Source organism: Pseudorca crassidens, chromosome 14 (assembly GCF_039906515.1).
Source record: "Pseudorca crassidens isolate mPseCra1 chromosome 14, mPseCra1.hap1, whole genome shotgun sequence".
In the NCBI taxonomy this organism is placed as follows: domain Eukaryota; kingdom Metazoa; phylum Chordata; class Mammalia; order Artiodactyla; family Delphinidae; genus Pseudorca; species Pseudorca crassidens.
The window spans coordinates 2,167,352-2,184,913 of NC_090309.1; the positions used below are offsets into that span (position 1 = coordinate 2,167,352).

At 45.3% G+C, this 17,562-nt stretch overlaps 1 pseudogene; it reads right to left on the minus strand.

The window, feature by feature from the left end:
• Window positions 1–444: 444 nt before the first annotated feature.
• LOC137205775 (transmembrane protein 14C pseudogene) lies at window positions 445–1,168 on the minus strand (annotated as a pseudogene).
• Window positions 1,169–17,562: the final 16,394 nt, after the last annotated feature.

Sequence of the window (17,562 nt, forward strand, 5' to 3'; positions counted from 1 at the left end):
GAAACAATATGTGTAAATACAGAGAAAGGTTTAGAGGAATATTCTCCCAAATTATTAAAAGGCTGTGTTGGGGGGGATATTGAAAAGATGATATTAAATTTATTTTATAAAAACAAAACAAACAAACAAAACAAAACAAAAAACCAAAGGTAGTCTGATGGAGAATTCCAATTCCCCCTTGCTTGGGTAAGCAGGTCTTTTTGTTCTACTCAGGGTCTTCCATTGATTAGATGAGGCCCACCCACCCTATGGAGAGCAATCTGCTTATTCAAAGTTCACCAGTTTAAACGTTAATCTCATCCAAAAACACCCTCCAAGTTGACACATAAGATTAATCATCACACCTGGGGAGCTTTAAAAAATACTGATGCCTGAGTCTCATCCCCAGTGATTTTGATTTCACTGGTCTAACATGTGTTCTCAGCATCCAGATGTTTATCAGGGGCCCCAATGGTGACACCTTACATTTTATCCCTGGAGATTTCACCTACAGATTCAGAAAGAAAAGCTAACACCAACATACAAGAATCAAACTGTATGCTTCTACTATAGGAAGAAGCTCTTGTGTTACACTCTACCCACCCCTTTAGGGTTGTAATGATAATAACTGCCTTTTTTCTCTGCAAAGTTGGGTTTTCTTGGTTTGTTTTTGTTTTAGGTAAAATGTCAGAACATGTGAAAATGCTGTACTAATTTATCTTAATATGCTAAAAATAGTGAAAATTTAAAATTCTTCATGAGTCCAAGCTGGGCCATGACTCCCACTGACGGGGCTTACCCAACGCACTAATTCCAAGTCTGGCGACCATCCTCAAACTGGCACCTGCAATTAAGGCTGCAGGCATACATTTTCCAGAGTGGTAGAACCTCATTCCCGTAATGCCAGCCAAGGTTCCAGATGTAACTAAGAAAACCCAAACGTTCCTTGGATCCTGAGACAGCTGATAGGCACGCAGGCCCACTAATCCACCCAAGGGGAGCCTGGCAGCCAGGGACGGGACACTGCCTGCTTCTGCATAGCCCATGATCCACCGGAAGCAACCAGTGCTACACAGCCAAAGCCAATCCAACGTAAAGGCGCCAGTGGGCCGGAGTCCTCTGCATTGCTCTTCACTCCGTCCAAACGAAGATCACACCAGGCCTTCACCTCCTTTCCCAAGGTCTGCATTTGCCGACGAGGGTGCACAGGCCTAGGAAACCTACTGTTTCTGCCACAAAGTTTAACAATATTTTCTTCTAATTCTATTCCTCATCAATTTCCCCATTCCTCCTTGTTTTACACGTGGCCACTTTAATTTATATTTGTGGTAATTAAAAATAAATTAGATTTAAAATTCAGTTTCCTAATCACAACAGGACTTTCAACGGATTCAACAGCCACCTGTTGGCTACTGTCCGTGGTGTCAGGCAGCACAGATACAGGCTCTTTCCATCTTCGCAGAGTTCTGTTGGGCAGCCTTGATCTAGAACAGCAAGCTTAGCTCAGCATGCTCTGTGCCAAAAACTGAGATTACTGACACACAATCCTGCCCTCACAGCACTTAATACACAACTGAAGAAATAATGCATGTGCATACATAATTATAATAAAATGTGATATTAACAATCATAACATATTCATGACACAAATACTTGGGAATCGAGATCCACTTCTTTTTTAACAATCCACCTTTTAAAACATTTCAGTCCCACTTTTCCCCTTAGGTATTAAAATTGTATTTCCATATACTTAAAAAAAATAAAGAATGTTTATAAGCAGCAGTAACAGGGGTAATGGGGTAAAGAGATGTTTCTTAAGGTAATTTCCTGCCCTATAAAAAGCGACACCCCCCGCACCGTCACCAGGTGTAGGAGGTGACCCAAAGCACCATGTCTGTAAAGTGTGATAGGACCGGAAGTACCGTAATTAAATGAATCCTCGAGAAGTGTAAAAGGAAGCGAGAAGCATGAATCCTGAAGTACGACGAGCAGAACCGGGCTTGTTGGTTCTGCCTTAGAAAGCCCACAGGGCACAGAAATATGCAGCCAGCACGCCAGCTCTCATATTTACAGTCAAGCAGACCACAAAATTATGTCAGCCCCACTGCTGAATTCTCTCCCCCTTGGCGAGTTGCACGAGAAGCCCAGACATCAGAAGTTCATTTGTGCACGTGGCATCAGAGTTATTCCTTGGAGAGTGAAGTGGTGGCCTGGGGTGTCTACAGCCCCAGAAAGGAATTACTGTCAGGCCGTGTAGACATGTCAAGGAAACAGGGTCTCAACACATGGAACAGAGGAGCTGATCAACTTCGGGGGTTTGGTTTCGGAGCCGCTCGGAAAAGTCTCTCCTTTACTCTTCTTCTGGTAACTGACCCCCTCTTCCCCTGGATCCCTCACCTGAGAACTGTGTTCAGAACCTGGGGAAACCCGTCTTCTCCTTGCTCAGCATCCGGACTCGCTCCACGGGCCCCTGCAGAGGCTACGGGGCAGTCACGTGACACTGGACCAGCCCATCAGCCTTGAGGGGAGTCCGCGGAGGCCTCGCCACCACCCGACCCCAGATCCCAACTCAGAACCTGGAGCCCTCGCCCCCTGCCGCCTGCAGGACGCTTACTGCACCACAGAGAACAGCAGGCATTTGATTTGGAAACCTTCAGACGGGTTTGTAAGCTTTTAAACAACGTCGTGTTCTCAAAGAGCAGAGATGCTGGAAAGGGAAAATGTAAATAAAGAATGAAAAGGTGTTTGATTTTCTGATATAGCCTCATTTTACTACAATTTTAATCCAGCGACACGTCTTTAAAAAAAAGAGAGAGATGCCCCAGTGGACTGAACGGTGGTCCCTAAGAAGATATGTCTAGGTCCTAACCCCCCCGGAACCTATGAACGTAACCTTGTCTGGGAAAAGGGTCTCTGCAGAGGTAGTTGAATTAAATATCTCAAGGTCATCCTGGATTATCTGCCCTAAATGCAATGACCGTGTCACAGAGGAGGCGGCCATGTGAAGACAGTCTTCAGAGTGGTGCGGCCACAGAAAGCAGTACCTGAAGCCGCCAGAAACAGACAGGTGAGGAGGGAACCTCCGCAGAGCCTTCAGACTGAGAGAGGCCCTTCCCAAACCTCATTCCAGACTTCCGGCCTCCAGAACTGGGAAAGGATACATTTCTATTGCTGTAAGTCACCACGTTTGTGGTCATTTGTTACAGCAGCCCCAGGACACTAATATAAATGCTAAATTAAAAACTTCATTGGGCTTCCCTGATGGTGCAGTGGTTGCGAGTCCGCCTGCCGATGCAGGGGGCGCGGGTTCGTGCCCCGGTCCGGGACGATCCCACATGCCGCGGAGCGGCTGGGCCCGTGAGCCATGGCCGCTGAGCCTGCGCGTCCGGAGCCTGTGCTCCGCAACGGGAGAGACCACAACAGTGAGAGGCCCGCATACCGCAAAAAAAAAAAAAAAAAAAAAGTATTTGCATTGTTTGGTTTTCATATTCTTATATTACAGGCCAAGATAAAACAAGAAGAATGGGTAAAATTGCTATTATTCCTTTCAGGAAATAGAGGACAGTCTCCTCCATACATTTAAATTGGCTTCTTCATATTTTTACATTTTTCTAAGGCTTCTGGCAACCAAGGAGCAGAAATAGTACTTCCCTCTTGTAAAGCATCACATGGTTCCCAGCAAGGAAAGCATCCTATTGATTATAGGGAAAATTAAACGATTGTATTTTCAATTGATTCTTACAATGCCCGAGTGCGGCAGCTCAAAATTACTTCCCACCAAAGCATTCAGTGGCTCAGGAAAGGACAGACCTCTGCCTCTCAGGGATCTGTATTAGAGCACCAGGATCTCGTGTGAATTTACTCATTCACATGGCTCCCCTGTTGAATCAGATCTTCGCAGGGGCGCTACTTGTCCTTCAACCGAAGCCAGGAGGCTGTTCCCAGAACAGCTGTAGGAGGAGACCCATTTGTACTTACCGCTGTTCCCCTCCCACCCTGCAGCGGGCAGCCTCTCTCAGCGGCTCCGGTGCCTGGAATTGCCCTTAGACACGCGTTCCTTCCCTTCTCAGCCTGGAGTGGTAACTTCTCAGCGTGGCTTTGTCTGAAGTTGCCTTAGAGAGAGGAGACCTGGGATCACTCGAGAGCCCTGGGACCTGTCCTCAAAGAAGATGGGAACAGGGAAAGTTCTCACAAGGGCAGTGGAGATGCTGAAACAAGACCCAGGGAAGATAAGCATCTTCCCGAACCGTGTTCCTGCAACAAATACAGAAGAAAAACAACATGGAGGGAGGGCCCCAGCTAAGAGAGGCATTTTTTTCACTGGGTGTTTCAGATTGTGCCCAAGTGCGCCAGTGCAGCATTAGGTCCCTTCTAGGTACCTGCTAGGCTGGTGTGAGGATGCTGTCAGCACTCTGCTTGTACCCATCAGCCCTGGCCACGTCAGCGCAGCAGGCTGACTTCCGACTGTCACCGTTTCATCCCTGTGCCCGGGGACTTCTTCTGGCAGCTGGAGTCTTGTTAGGCAGCATCAAGGAATTAACACCCCCTCCCCCACCCCTCCCCCACGCAGCCCTTGAACAGAGACTGGCAGAAACTAAAGCCTAAAACCCCTGGCTCCATCATGCTCTGAGCTGAGTGCGCTACGCTGGTGCCCACGGGAGCCCCGCAGGATTGAGCTCCGCGTGCCCACACTGGTTATCTTCTTGACAACGCACTCTTCACTGGCTGCCTCTGCGTACAGGCCTTCCTTCCCCAAGCCCCCTCCTACGGATGTCTCCTGGGCTCTCCTCCAGAAAAACTTGCACTTGTCTCAAGGTCTGCTTCTGGGGAAACCAAACTAAAACAACTGGCAAAGTTATCTGTAAGAAGAACCTGCCCTCTGCCTAGCGGCTGCTAGCTCTGCATTCACAAAAGCGCTCCCTGTCCATAGCACCATCTCATTCTCTCAAGAAAGAATCAGCCAGGATGGTTATCTGGTCTAAGTACATGGTTACCCCCTTGGCTTGTGAGTTGATTGTTGACAGAGAAGTAGTTTAGGTCATTTGCAGTACACCAAGAAAGAACAGTATACCAGGCACCAAGGTGGCATCAGCAAGAGTCCTAGGGGGGCTAAACCCTCACCCCCAACCCAGAAATCCAAGGAGTCAAACCCTGCCCCCAAGGAGGCCAGGTGGAGAATCTAGACTTTCACCACCACCTGGAAGTCACAGGGTAACACCCCCTGACCCCCACTGGAGTGGTATCAGAGGAGCCCTACCAAAACACTAGACTTAAAGTTAGATCCTGAACCATACACTGCCCCAAATATCCAGGTTTTAATTTTTTAAAAATCACTTTTCATACAAAACATCAGGAATATCTCAAACTACATGAGAAAAGACGATCAGTAGACATTAACACCAAGACGGCACAGACGTTAAAATTATCTGACAAGGATTTGAAGCAGCCGTCATAAAAATGCTTTGCTGACCAAATATGAAAAAGTCGAAACAAATTTTTAAAATTGAAAATCTCAGAAAAGATGTAGAAGATATAAAGAAGAACCAAGTAAAAAGTTTAGAACTAAGAAATGAAATAGCCAGAATAAAAAGCTCAGTGATGGGATCAACAACAGAATGGAGAGGAAATAAGAAAGGATCAGTGAACTTGAAGACGGAAGAATAAGAATTACCAAATCTAAACAACACAGAGAGAAAATAGATGGGAAAAAATTGAATAGAGTCTCAGGGACATGTGGGATTATAACAAAAGGTCTAACGTGTATGTCACTGGAATCCCAGGAGATCAAAGAGAGGATAGAAATAAAAAATACTTAAAGAAATAAAGACTGAACACTTCCTAAACTTGCCCAAAAGTGTAAGCCTACAGATCAAGAAATGAGCAATCTTCAAACAGAATAAAACCAAAGAAACACATGCTAAGACACATTATAGGCAAACTTTTGAAAACTAAAAACATGTGCGAGACACCGCTTCCTTCAGGCGTGTGCCTGACGCGCTCAGCTGTGCTTCAATGTTAATGGGTCGACAATATATATTAAACAAGATGTCTTTAAACAGAAACACAAATTTAAAAGGTTATCAATTGATCGGCTCATGAAAATGTTGTGGTCAGGAACTTGCAAGACCCAATCCTGTGTTTCACATGGCGCTGTGATTCAGTATTGCTAATCCACGGTTCGTGGGGACATTCTAAAACATTACTACTACAAATAACTGAGAACCGAGTGTAGCTATGTGAAAAACAATACCTATGGATGGAAGAGAAAAATACTTTTGCTTCGTTCCTCAATATCCACGTTACTTAATACTCTGTGTGCCTGGCAGCTGCGTGGCTTCCCAAGCTTGGGATCAGATGGAGGAAGGCTGTCTCCATTTCTGTTTCCACTTTGGTTCTCACATGATACTTGCTTTTAATCACAACAACTTCTGGAACCGCAATTTCTAAGAGATATGATATCGTCAGTGACAGTGTAGCACGCTGTAATGTTGAGGCTGTCAAACCGTGTTATCCCACAGGCATCAAGTATCACTGTGTTTCCCTTGAAATTTTAAACTATCCTGCAGCCTCTCAGTGAATTTCTGTGCTGTCCGGGTCACCTCCACACAGTTGGAGAATCACAGGTCTAATCAGGGAAAGAATAAAGACACAGTGAAATTGAGTATTTTATTTAATAAAGAACAAACTTTGTTTTTTTCCCAATATGGAAAAAATTGCATTTCCTTTTTTTTTTGCAGAAAATAGGCTGGGAAATGAGGTTTGAATTAGCAGACGAAGGGCTTTGAACAACACTTTAAATGTGTTTACCTTTTATTCTGAAGGCATTAAAGAACCAAAGATGGCCTTAAAGAGGGAAAGGCAGGTTGGCAAATCTGTACATAATGTTTATATAATATTGATATGTAGATTTATCTATGCATGGAGATAGATAAGTTTATATATATTTGTGTATAATATAAACATAATAGGCATGAATAGTATATATTTAATGTAAACAAACGTATAAATATATAAATAATGCCTGCATAAGTATATAAATAAATGCATATATAATTATATAAATAAATAAATATATGTATTTTTATATCTATTTATATAAATAAAATAAATAAATAAAAATAAATAAATATATATATATATATGTATTTTTTAGGAACACAACGTGGCGGCCATGAAGGACAGATTGAATTGGGGATAAATTAGAGGTAGGAATGAGGTAGGAGATAGATGGGCCCCTGGGCCGGACAGCTGGTGTTTCTCAAGTGGCGTTAACACAGAAGCTCTGTTCTCACCCAGACACTCCAAGGACAAAGCTAGTGGCAGAAGCTGAGCTCTGCTGAAGTAAAGGGATAAGATAAGCACTCCTGAGGTCAAGGGAAACTTCCCTGTCTGCACATGCGCAGGAAGGCTCCTTGGGGGTCAGAAAGGGAGGGGCGCCACCCCATAGTAAGTGTGGACATGCATCCACAGGCCACTGTGGTGGGATCCATCCTAGCAAAAAGTTGCACACACATGTTGGGGAGGGTCTTAGGACCCATCAGGTGTGAAAAAAGAAACAAGATAATTAGCCAAACAAAGACCTGGAAGGACTGTCCTATGTAAGTGATTTTAATCACCTATTTACTGGGCTCCTTATTGGGCGGACGCCCACACCCTTTCTCTCCGGGTGTGCATCTCTGCCTAGCTTCCGTCTTAACTAAACAAACTGCTTCTCTGTGTGTTCTCCCATAGGTTGTGCTGTCTCTCTGCAGTAAGCTTTGTACCTGTTTTTACAGTTTTTGCCTCCTTGAAACATTCTTGCTTTCAAACAGGGGGCCAGAGAAACTTTACCTCTAGCCTTTAGCCCCTCGTGGTCTAGTGGCGAGGATTCCTGGTTTTCATCCAGGCTACCCAGGTTCAGGTCCTGGGAGGGAACTAAATCTCCCTTCAGGACCACTCACTGCTGTCCCTCTGAGATCAGGAAGACCAGACTGTACAGTAGTTTCAGTGCAAGATGGGAATAATCCGACTCAAAGCAATACGCTTTTAAGAGACAGTGCAGAATTTAACTGGACCTTCGGGGGGTGTGTCTGACGTCCAGCTTCCTAGCTGGGGTAAACTGGATGGAAGAGGATGCCGTTCGCCTGGGCTGGGTTTAGATGTCCCTGCCCTAGTGATGGGTGAGCCGGAGGAGGTTTAGCCTGTGTGCCCGTCAGCTTGTCACACCACTGCTGAGACCCACCACCCTCATGCTTCTGTCAACGTGAACCCCCATTTAGTGCTGATGGCCTGAAACACTGCTGCTTTTAGAGTTTGAGAGACCTAAGCCTGAACATTCCAGGCCATCTTCAGATATTAAGTCAAGCCTCCCTAAGTCAAATCTCTGCCCCTCAGTGAATGCACTGAGGCAACTGTTCCGAGATTAGCTCACAGGGGGAGCAGGGACAACCCATCTTCCCTCAGGAGCACAGACTCTGATCGTGGAAAACAGAGATGGGTCACCTTGGGGAAGGAGCATGTTTATGGGGGGAGGATTGCTATGGACTGGGTCCAAATCCATAGGTTGAAGCCCCAGCTCCCAACGTGATGGCATTTGGAGGCAGAGTCTTTGCGAGGAAATTAGGGGTGGATGAGGTCATGAGGGTGGAGCCCCTGACGGGATGAGTGTCCTGATAAGGAGAAAGAGACCAGAGCTTCCTCTCTCCACCCTGTGAGGGCGCAGCAAGAAGGCAGCCGCTATAAGCCAGGAAGTTGCTCCCCCCAGGAACTGCGTCCGTGGCACCTTGATCTTGAACTCCCCGCTTCCAGAACGGTGCGAAAGAACTTTCTGTTGTTTAAGGCGCCCAGTCTATGGTAGTGTTGTGATGGTAACACCGGGGTGACTAAGACAAGAATGATGATTGACCCGTAGGCAGGAGGAGATCCAGACACCCTGAGGGCAGGCGCGTGCCCGGGGCGGGCCTGGGGAAGAGGTTAGTGGTGAGGGAGGAAGCATCATCTTACCGGCGCTGCTGGTGCCCTGAGGATGCGGGCTGGAGACTCCGAACCAGCCCCTGAGTGAGGAGAGCCTGCATTCAAGGACGCGTTGAGGGGCACGACCCAGAGAGATTACAGGAAGAGCAGCCAGATTCTGGAGCAAGAGGACGAGCAGTTGGTGACCGTGAAGATGCGCGGCGCGGGGCTGAATGCGGGGCGCGGAGTCCGGGCACAGTCAGCGCGTGCACGTGGCATCCCCCTACACAGAGGTTTACGCAGCGCTGAACGCGACACACGCGTCTTTGCTTCTGTTGATTCAAGATGTATAGTAAGTGGCTTCCCTGGTGGCGCAGTGCTTGAGAGTCCGCCTGCCGATGCAGGGGACGCGGGTTCGTACCCCGGTCCGCGAAGATCCCACATGCCTTGGAGCGGCTGGGCCCGTGAGCCATGGCCGCTGAGCCTGCGCGTCCGGAGCCTGTGCTCCGCAACGGGAGAGGCCACAGCAGTGAGAGGCCCGCGTACCACACACACACAAAAAAAGATGTATAGAAAGTCCACATACAGACAAGGTTTATGTAGAGATGCCACAGAAAGTACATGGTAGAGTATCCACGTCCTTACCGTATTTATTGTCATTGCGACTCGCTGTTGCCTCTCCTCCTGGTCCGGGTCCTGCTCTCGCTGGGTTTTGCGCGATTTGCTTCACAGTCTCGCGAGGCTTCGCGTCATCAGCCTGAAAGCACCGTTCCCAGCATTTTCCCTCTTCCTTCTCCGCTTTATGTGTCCCTATGGCTCTGGTTATCACCGGCCACTGTATAATGTAGGTATTTCCTTGCTTATGGTCTGTCTCCCCCGCACCCTGCACCAGGACGGTAGCTCCACGAGGCCTGGGATGCCTTCTGTGATTGCTTTCGAGCATCTAGAACAGGTCCCGGCATTAACATTTGACCAGTGTAATTACAGTTTTGTTACGTGTGACAAAAGAAAAGCACTATGTGGCATGAAGTTATACTTTTAAAGGACTTAGCTTGGTCTGGGGTGTCGGTGAGTTTTCTCTAAGCTGAGATGTGAAGGATGAGAAGAAAGGGGCTGCAGGGGGCGGAGGGCGGACACCAGGCAGAAGGCACAGCGAGCGGGGGAGGGGACGCAGCAGGACGGCCAGGCCAGCCTGGAGGGGCGAGGGCAGGGTCCGGGGCACTTCCGTGGCGGGGGGGGGCGGGAAGCGGTGAAGCAGAAGACAGACGGGTGGTGCCCAGGCTACTGTCCGCCGGCCAGGGAGCCCCGCCTTCGAGAACATTTTCATGGGCCAACAGGCTCCAGCCCTCCAGCAGAGGGATTCTCCACCTTTTTCATTTCAGGACTTCTTTCTGTTCTTAAAAACTATTGAGGATCCCAGAGAGCTTTTATTTATATGGGTAGACCTATGCATTTCAACCATATTTATTTATGTGGGTTTTATCTATTGCATATTTCCCATAATTAAAACTAAGAACATTTTAAAACACTGAATTCACTTAAAAATAACAATAACAATAAGCTATCACCTGTTCACGTAAGTCACACACTTTTGTGAAAATGTAACTGTTTCCCAAGACAAAGCAAAACAAAAAAACTAGGAAAAAGAGTCACATTGCTTTAAGTTTTGCAAATTGCTTTAATGTCTGGCTTAAAATACAACTGAATTTTCACAGCTGCTTCTGCAATCAATCTGCTGCAGAATCACGCCACACAGCCTCTGGAAAACTCCACCATACACTCACGAGAGAACGCGAGTTAAAAAGGAACCTAATCTCTAGCATTATTACGAAGATAGTTTTGACCTCGGGAACCCTTCTTGAGAGGGTCTTGAGGCCCCCAAACCTGAGCCACACTCAGGGTCTCCTGCTCTCATGTGGGAAGGTGTCCGTGCAAGACAACCTGCCTGCATAAGGACAACCCAGGATGCTGATGGCTCTGAACTCTTCCTCCAAGAAGGCTCATAAGTGGATGTTATCATTCTCAAAAAAAAGTAAAGTCACGAGTGTGCTTTTATCACTTTTCCTTTTATCATTTCTCAGTGATTCAATACATCGGGAACATCCTCTGCAACCCACGTAAACTATAAAGAAAAAGAAGATGAAATGTTTAAAGTGCTAACATTCTCAGAAGAACAAGTATGACATCAATGCTGCCACCGTAAGTTACAGCTGAACTAAAAGGCAAAAGAGATCAATCTGTCCCTCTACTATTTTTTCACGTCACGGGAGAATTGGTTCCCCTCAGATAAGTCACTCAAAAATTTAAAATTTATTTCTTGCATGTAATGTAATACCGTTTACCTTGGCAGTTCCTTTTGATTCTTGTTGCTGTTCGAATTAAGAAATGTATGGCTATCCAAATGTATGTGCTATGAATATATAACCTACCGCCCATCCCAGTTCTGTGAGAATTCTCTTGGGAAGCAAGTATTGATTTTTTTAACTTTATTTATTGAAGTGTATTTGATTTACAATGTTAATGTCTGCCGTACAGCAAAGTGATTCAGTTATCCATCTATTTACATTCTTTTTCATGTTCTTTTCCACACTCCCAAAGACATTCTGTGAAGCCACCAAGCCAGACAAAGACACTAGTGAGAAAGAAAATTACAGGCCAATATCTTTGATGCATACGGATGCAAGTGTTGATTTTGAACTGTGTTAAAGGAGACCTAGAAATATGTTGGAAAGAAGAGCTTGAGTAGAACAAGAGAAGTATCAGAAAACTTAGTACTTCTTTAAAAAAAAACTACTAGGGTTTTAAAAATGGTCCAAAGTTTCCACTTTGCATTCATGCTTCTGCTGTCTCTTAAATTCGTGCAATTATTACCCATTAGTTTCTACTAACTAAAGCTGTTTTGTACCATTTCTATCACTGGTTGAAAAAATTTTGAGTTGCTGTAGGATTTAGACTTCAGAAATGGAATACTGTTTTAAACTCGGTGGTAATTGTGTGCAGTACAGCCTGCTTCACCTTAAAATGATGAGTGTTTTGTGAAAGATAACAAACTGCAGAGCTCATCAACGGGAAAATTACTCAGCAGTGGAGGTGGGTTTTAATTAATGATACTGCTCGCTTGTTAGGAGAGGTCTTTGGAAAGGTAATCAAAGAAACATCACATATGGGCCATTTGTTCTCGTAAGACTATTTTTAAAAAGGGAATTTCTTGACTAGTTTTCGGTCCATCTCCAAATCCTCCTAAGGATTAAGGATGGAATTATGTGTCCCCTGGCAACTTTCTGATGGGTCTCCCCTCTCCCTGTGTGGAAATAAATGAAGACCACACAAATGAGAACCAGCAAAGGCTGATATGCAGAGCTGGCAATAGCGAGGGAGTCAGCCACCATCGCTAGGTTTTGACAGAGACTCAAAGGCAGGCAGAGGACTTGGAGAGCTTGACAGTGGAAAAAATGGAAGGTTTCAGGGATGCCCTGATTGGAGACTGCTGGTCTGGGGAGGCTGCCTGTGGGTGCATTCGTTTGCAAGAGTTGCCGTAGCGAAGTACCACAGGGTGGGCGGTTATTTTCCCACATTTTGGTGGCTGGAAGTCCAAGATTAGGGTGTCGGCACAGCTGGTTCCTTCTCGGGCCTCTCTCCTTGCCTGGTAGACGGCCATCTCCTGGCTGTGTCCTCGTGTGGTCTTTTCTCTGTGACATGGTATCGCTGGGGTCTCTCTGTATTATAATCTCCTCTCCTTATAAAGACAGCAGTCTTGCTAAATTAACACCCACCCTAACGATCTCATTGTAACTGAATCTCCTCTTGAAAAGCCCGATCTCAAAATACAGTCACTTCCTGAGGTACAGGGTGTTAGGCTTTACAGTACAAATTTTACGGGCATGTAATTTATCCCGTAGTCATGGGCTAACTAGAAACGGGGCATCCTCCGTGGTTGGTTAGGGGAGCATATGTGGCTTTCTAGGGATGCTGTAGGTCGGAAGTGAGGGCAAACATTTGAGAAGCTGGCTCTTATTAAGCCCTGACTGTACACAGGCTGGGTTTGGCTTCCTGGTCGGGGTGCTGCAGATGTTGGGGCAGAGTTTCATTGTCATATACGGTCTGCTGTCATGGGTTTGTATATTCAGTCTTCTGTGGAAAAAACAGAAGCACCTGTTCTGTTACGACGTCTGTGTCTGCCGGTCTGGAACTGAACCTGGCTGGCTGAGCGCTGGCACTCAGCAAACAGTGGCTGAAGGAGAGGACTTGGGTCAGAATGCTCTTCTGTAACAAGCGTCCCTCTCACCCTCTACCACCGGCTTTTCTTATCTACAAATGAGCACACTCCACCCTCCTAACAACAGCCGTTTACTGAACAATTACTAGATGTGCGATCGGGGTAGAGGCACTTTGAAGTCACACTGAACAGCCCTAGGGATGATTATTCTCATTTTACAGATGAGGAGATGGTTTCTGAGTTATTATCTTGCCAAGTTTCTTCCATCATTGGATGTGTGACCCAGGACAGTCCGCTCTCTTTGTCTGTGACCTTTCAGTTTCCTCTTTCAAAAGAGGGAGAAAAAAAACACTGGCATCAGAAGCTTGTTATGAAATCAAGAAGTGGGGGAAATGTAAAAAGCTCTTCCTTGTGGCAAAGTGCCAACCACTCCGTGCAAAGGGAGAATGGAACTAGGAAATCATCGTCATTGCAGGCGAGAATCACGATCAGAGGCTTAAACCAGCGAGTAAAAGTTTGAGGAGAAACGGAACATTTATATACTCTCCACGTATCTCCGTATCTCCGCACAAATTACTTTTAATTATAAAGAAAGGAACAGTAAATTCACTGTGGAGAAACCTGGCAGACGCCACCTTAACCATGTAATAAAAGTTAAGCTCATAGTATTGGAACAAATGAACCCAGTATGTAATTTTGAAAAGATGCTCTGAGAAGGATATAACACTGGGGTTATTTCTGGCCAAAAAGAAAAGAGCATAATCTGAGGTTAATCCGAATTTGATTGTGAGGAAACAACAGACAAGCCCAAATGGAGGGCACTTAACACAAGAAATAGTCTGAACTCTGCAAAAATGTTAAGGTTAAGGAAATTCTGTTCCAGATTAAAGAGATCGAAGAGAAGAAATAACTAAATAGAGCAGATGATTCTGGATCGGGTCCTGGGCTTGCTTTATTGTTTATTATTATTATTTGCTGTAAAGGACATTCACAGGACAGTTGGTAAAACGTGAATAAAGTCCGAGATTAGATCATAGTATAACAATATTATTTCCCTTATTATGTAAGAGAATGCCCCTGTTATTAGGAAAATAAAATAAAGCACAGTTGCCCCGCCCCGCCCCCCACTCTCTGAAAGTAGAGCATTCCCAAGGAAGCTTTCGTAAGCCAAAGAAGTTACCTTAGGACAGGTCTTGCTAGCTGGTGCACAAAATAAAGAGAAAAAGCACAGATGCTCACAGATGTGCTTCACAGCCCTGGGGGCTGGATGCTGAGTGTGGTTCCAGGAAGGAGATTGGCGGGGCCACTCGTGCAAAACACCTGGACGCAACTTTCACTTTTTGCCTTTTTTTTGTAAAAGTGAGAAATCCTCCTAGGATTTCTTCCTGTTAGTGAAAACAGGCACTAATGTAGGTTTTTTTCTAAAAGCGAAGTGGCTTAAAGCGAACTTATGGAAAGCGGGGGATCCCTGTATTTAGGGGGAAAAGGGCAGGACAAAGCAACTTGCCCTCCAGCAGTTCAGGACAAAACAAACAGAAATGAAGGATGATAAAGCAAACCTAGTCAAGTGCCAACCTTTGGGGAATCTGGGGGAAGGTATTGCTTATCCAATCTTCTGTGTCTGAAATTATTCCAAAATAAAGTTAAAAAAAACCACCCTTGTTATGAGTAGTAAATGAGGTAATATTTATAAAGGACTTAGAACATAGGCCTTAAAATGTCAGTGTTAGGTGTTATTACTGTCACACAATTCAGAAGTGGCAGGGCCACCTCTAGATGGCCTTTAACCCTCATACCTTCACTTGGTAATTCGGAGTTGCGGGGCAAAAGCCTTTACATAAACTGTGAAGTGCTGTACCCTTGTGCATGTCTGTGAGCTTGTGATGTGAGCTCAGGGTCTCGTAGGTGTTTGCAAAGCAGGCTTAGTCTGCGTCACTGACAAGGTCATTGAGGCAACACAAGGTTCAAACAGCTTCACGAAGGTGACAGGTTGGAGGAAAACCCAGATCTCCCAGATTTGAGTCCTGTCCCTTTCACTTTAGGTTGTGGACTGCAAGGGAAAGTTTAGGAAAGGGGAATTTCTTTCACAGCCGGACTTGTTTTCCACCGGCTCAGTCCTACAAGTGTGGCTGTGACCCCTGACCCCGCCGGAGGCCAGGTCTGCCTCCCAGTGGACCCCTAGGATGGGGAGGTGTGGAATGGAAGACAGCAACCTAGGGACAGCCAGTCACACCTCAGTGTCTTCTCATCTGTATCGGATGCTGAAAAGGCATCTTACATCTGATGCTAAAAAAGATCTTTTTCTCCCCATCTGAAAATACTGTAGGTGTTATTAGCTGGTGTTAGCTCCTGCACGTCCAGGGTTCTGGCGGCTACGTGCACCCAAGATCCTGAGCCTGTTTCTTCTTAATAGTGGTCATCTCCCCATTAACATTTCTAAAGACTACATGACAATTTGAGAGAAGAAAACCTATGAGTCGGCTGGGAAAAAAATGTTTCTTCACAAACAAGTGAGTATCTGAAATTCATGTTTGCACTGCCCACTAACAGATTTGTTTCACTGATTAAGTATGAAGAACACGTCTGTAGGTTATTTTCCTCCCTGAGGTACGAATTTCATTTACAAAATGGCAACTCAGGTAAATCAGAACCTGAAGACATTACACTTAGGGAAAATGATCCAAAAAAAATATATATATATATAAATATAAATATACACACACACACACATATATATATATGTCAGCCTCAGTTTCCCCATCTGTAAAATAATCTGGGGGCTTATTGTGAGAGCTGAATGGCATAATAATAGGAGAGAAATATTTTCTATGAACCGTAGTTAAGTGAAAACAAATACCCCAGATTCAGTTATGGTACCGTTAGAAAATATTTCCTCATTTCCTACACAAACCCAGATACTTCAGAGCTGGGAGACTCGCGGAACTTCCCGATTTGACTGCTAACCAAAGACAAGGTTCAGAAAACAGAAGGAATGTTCCCTGTGAGCACAGCCCATCATCCGTCCACAGTGGATTGAGAAAAAAGGACAGTGGTGAACGCTGAGTTTAAAAACAGAAAAGGAAATTCAGGTTATTAGGAGCAAATGGATAATACCAAGTGGGTTTCTGATGCTTAGGAATAAGTTTATTCGGGTTTTTTGGGTTTTGTTGTTATTTTAAGAAAGGAATATTAAAGTGACAGAAGAGGCTGGGAATTCCTAGCAAATCCGTAGACCGATAAAAAAAGTTACATAATCTGCTCCTACTTCGGGTGCCGCTAAGCAATTAAAGGGTGTCAAAACGGTTTATTTGCACAGAAACAATCATCAGCTGATAGCTTTATATATATCAACTATCTTTGCGATTTCCTTAGGAAGACAGAAATTAAGTCCATTTAGCCCCACGTCACTGATTACCCCAACCATAAATAATCAATTCACTTAAAATTTTACAACAGTGATTTGCGTATTTGCCCGCAGGTGGTAATTCTTCTACAAGCATAAAGTTATTGGGCCACCCTTATTGAACTTCTCATTAAATTTTCCTGAAGGTAATCAAGGCGTCAACTTCGGCAGCATTTAAACACTAAAAGAAGAGCATATAAATTATTTTTCTATTTCATGGTTAAGGCGTTTTAATAGTGGCACTATTATTTATTAATTACTACAATTATTAAATATCACATTCCAGGCACTAAGGAGACATGTCAACACCTGACCTCTACTCTTACCATAAACCTTGAAGGCAGGTGCTGTTACGCGCCTTACACAAAACACAAAACCAAGGCCCATAGAGTCTGCGACCTGCCCGGCGTCCCTCGGGGGATATGGGGCGGATTCTTCAGCCTTACCCCCATGCCCTCTAGCCCCAGGATTCTATCACGCCACTTTTCTGTAGCCGTATTGTCCCTATTTCACTGTTACGAAACACTCTTCCTTAAGTCCGTGTGCCAAGTTGTCCTCTGAATGCAGTTGCTCCGAATTCCGGGTGTCAGAAACTGTCACCAGAATTGGGGCAACACGGAGGAAGCGTTTTCGGCCCACACTTTTGATTGACGGCAGCGCGTTTTGCCCAGTCGGTTTTATCAATGGTTGAACCCCTGTGGCGTTTTAAATCTCCGCAAGCTTCTAGAGGATAAGGCAAGAGATTCTACTCACGTTCGCGTGGCTGCTACCCGACCCAGAGTCCCCAGCACACAGCGGGCACTCAAGTGCTGAATGAACTGGGTACCCAGCTCATTGCTTTTTCCTAAGAACCCTCAGTGAGGTCAATGAACGTAAATGCCTACGAATTTTAAAGTAGTATTTTTAATGAGGGATTTGTGTCTCCAAAAAGCCCTCGCAGCGGCCAGGGACGGAGGGGCCAGCGGTAACCTTCGTCCCTCTGAGGCGGGCACTACCTGGCAGTGTCACTCAATTCCGCAACACAACCTTGCTC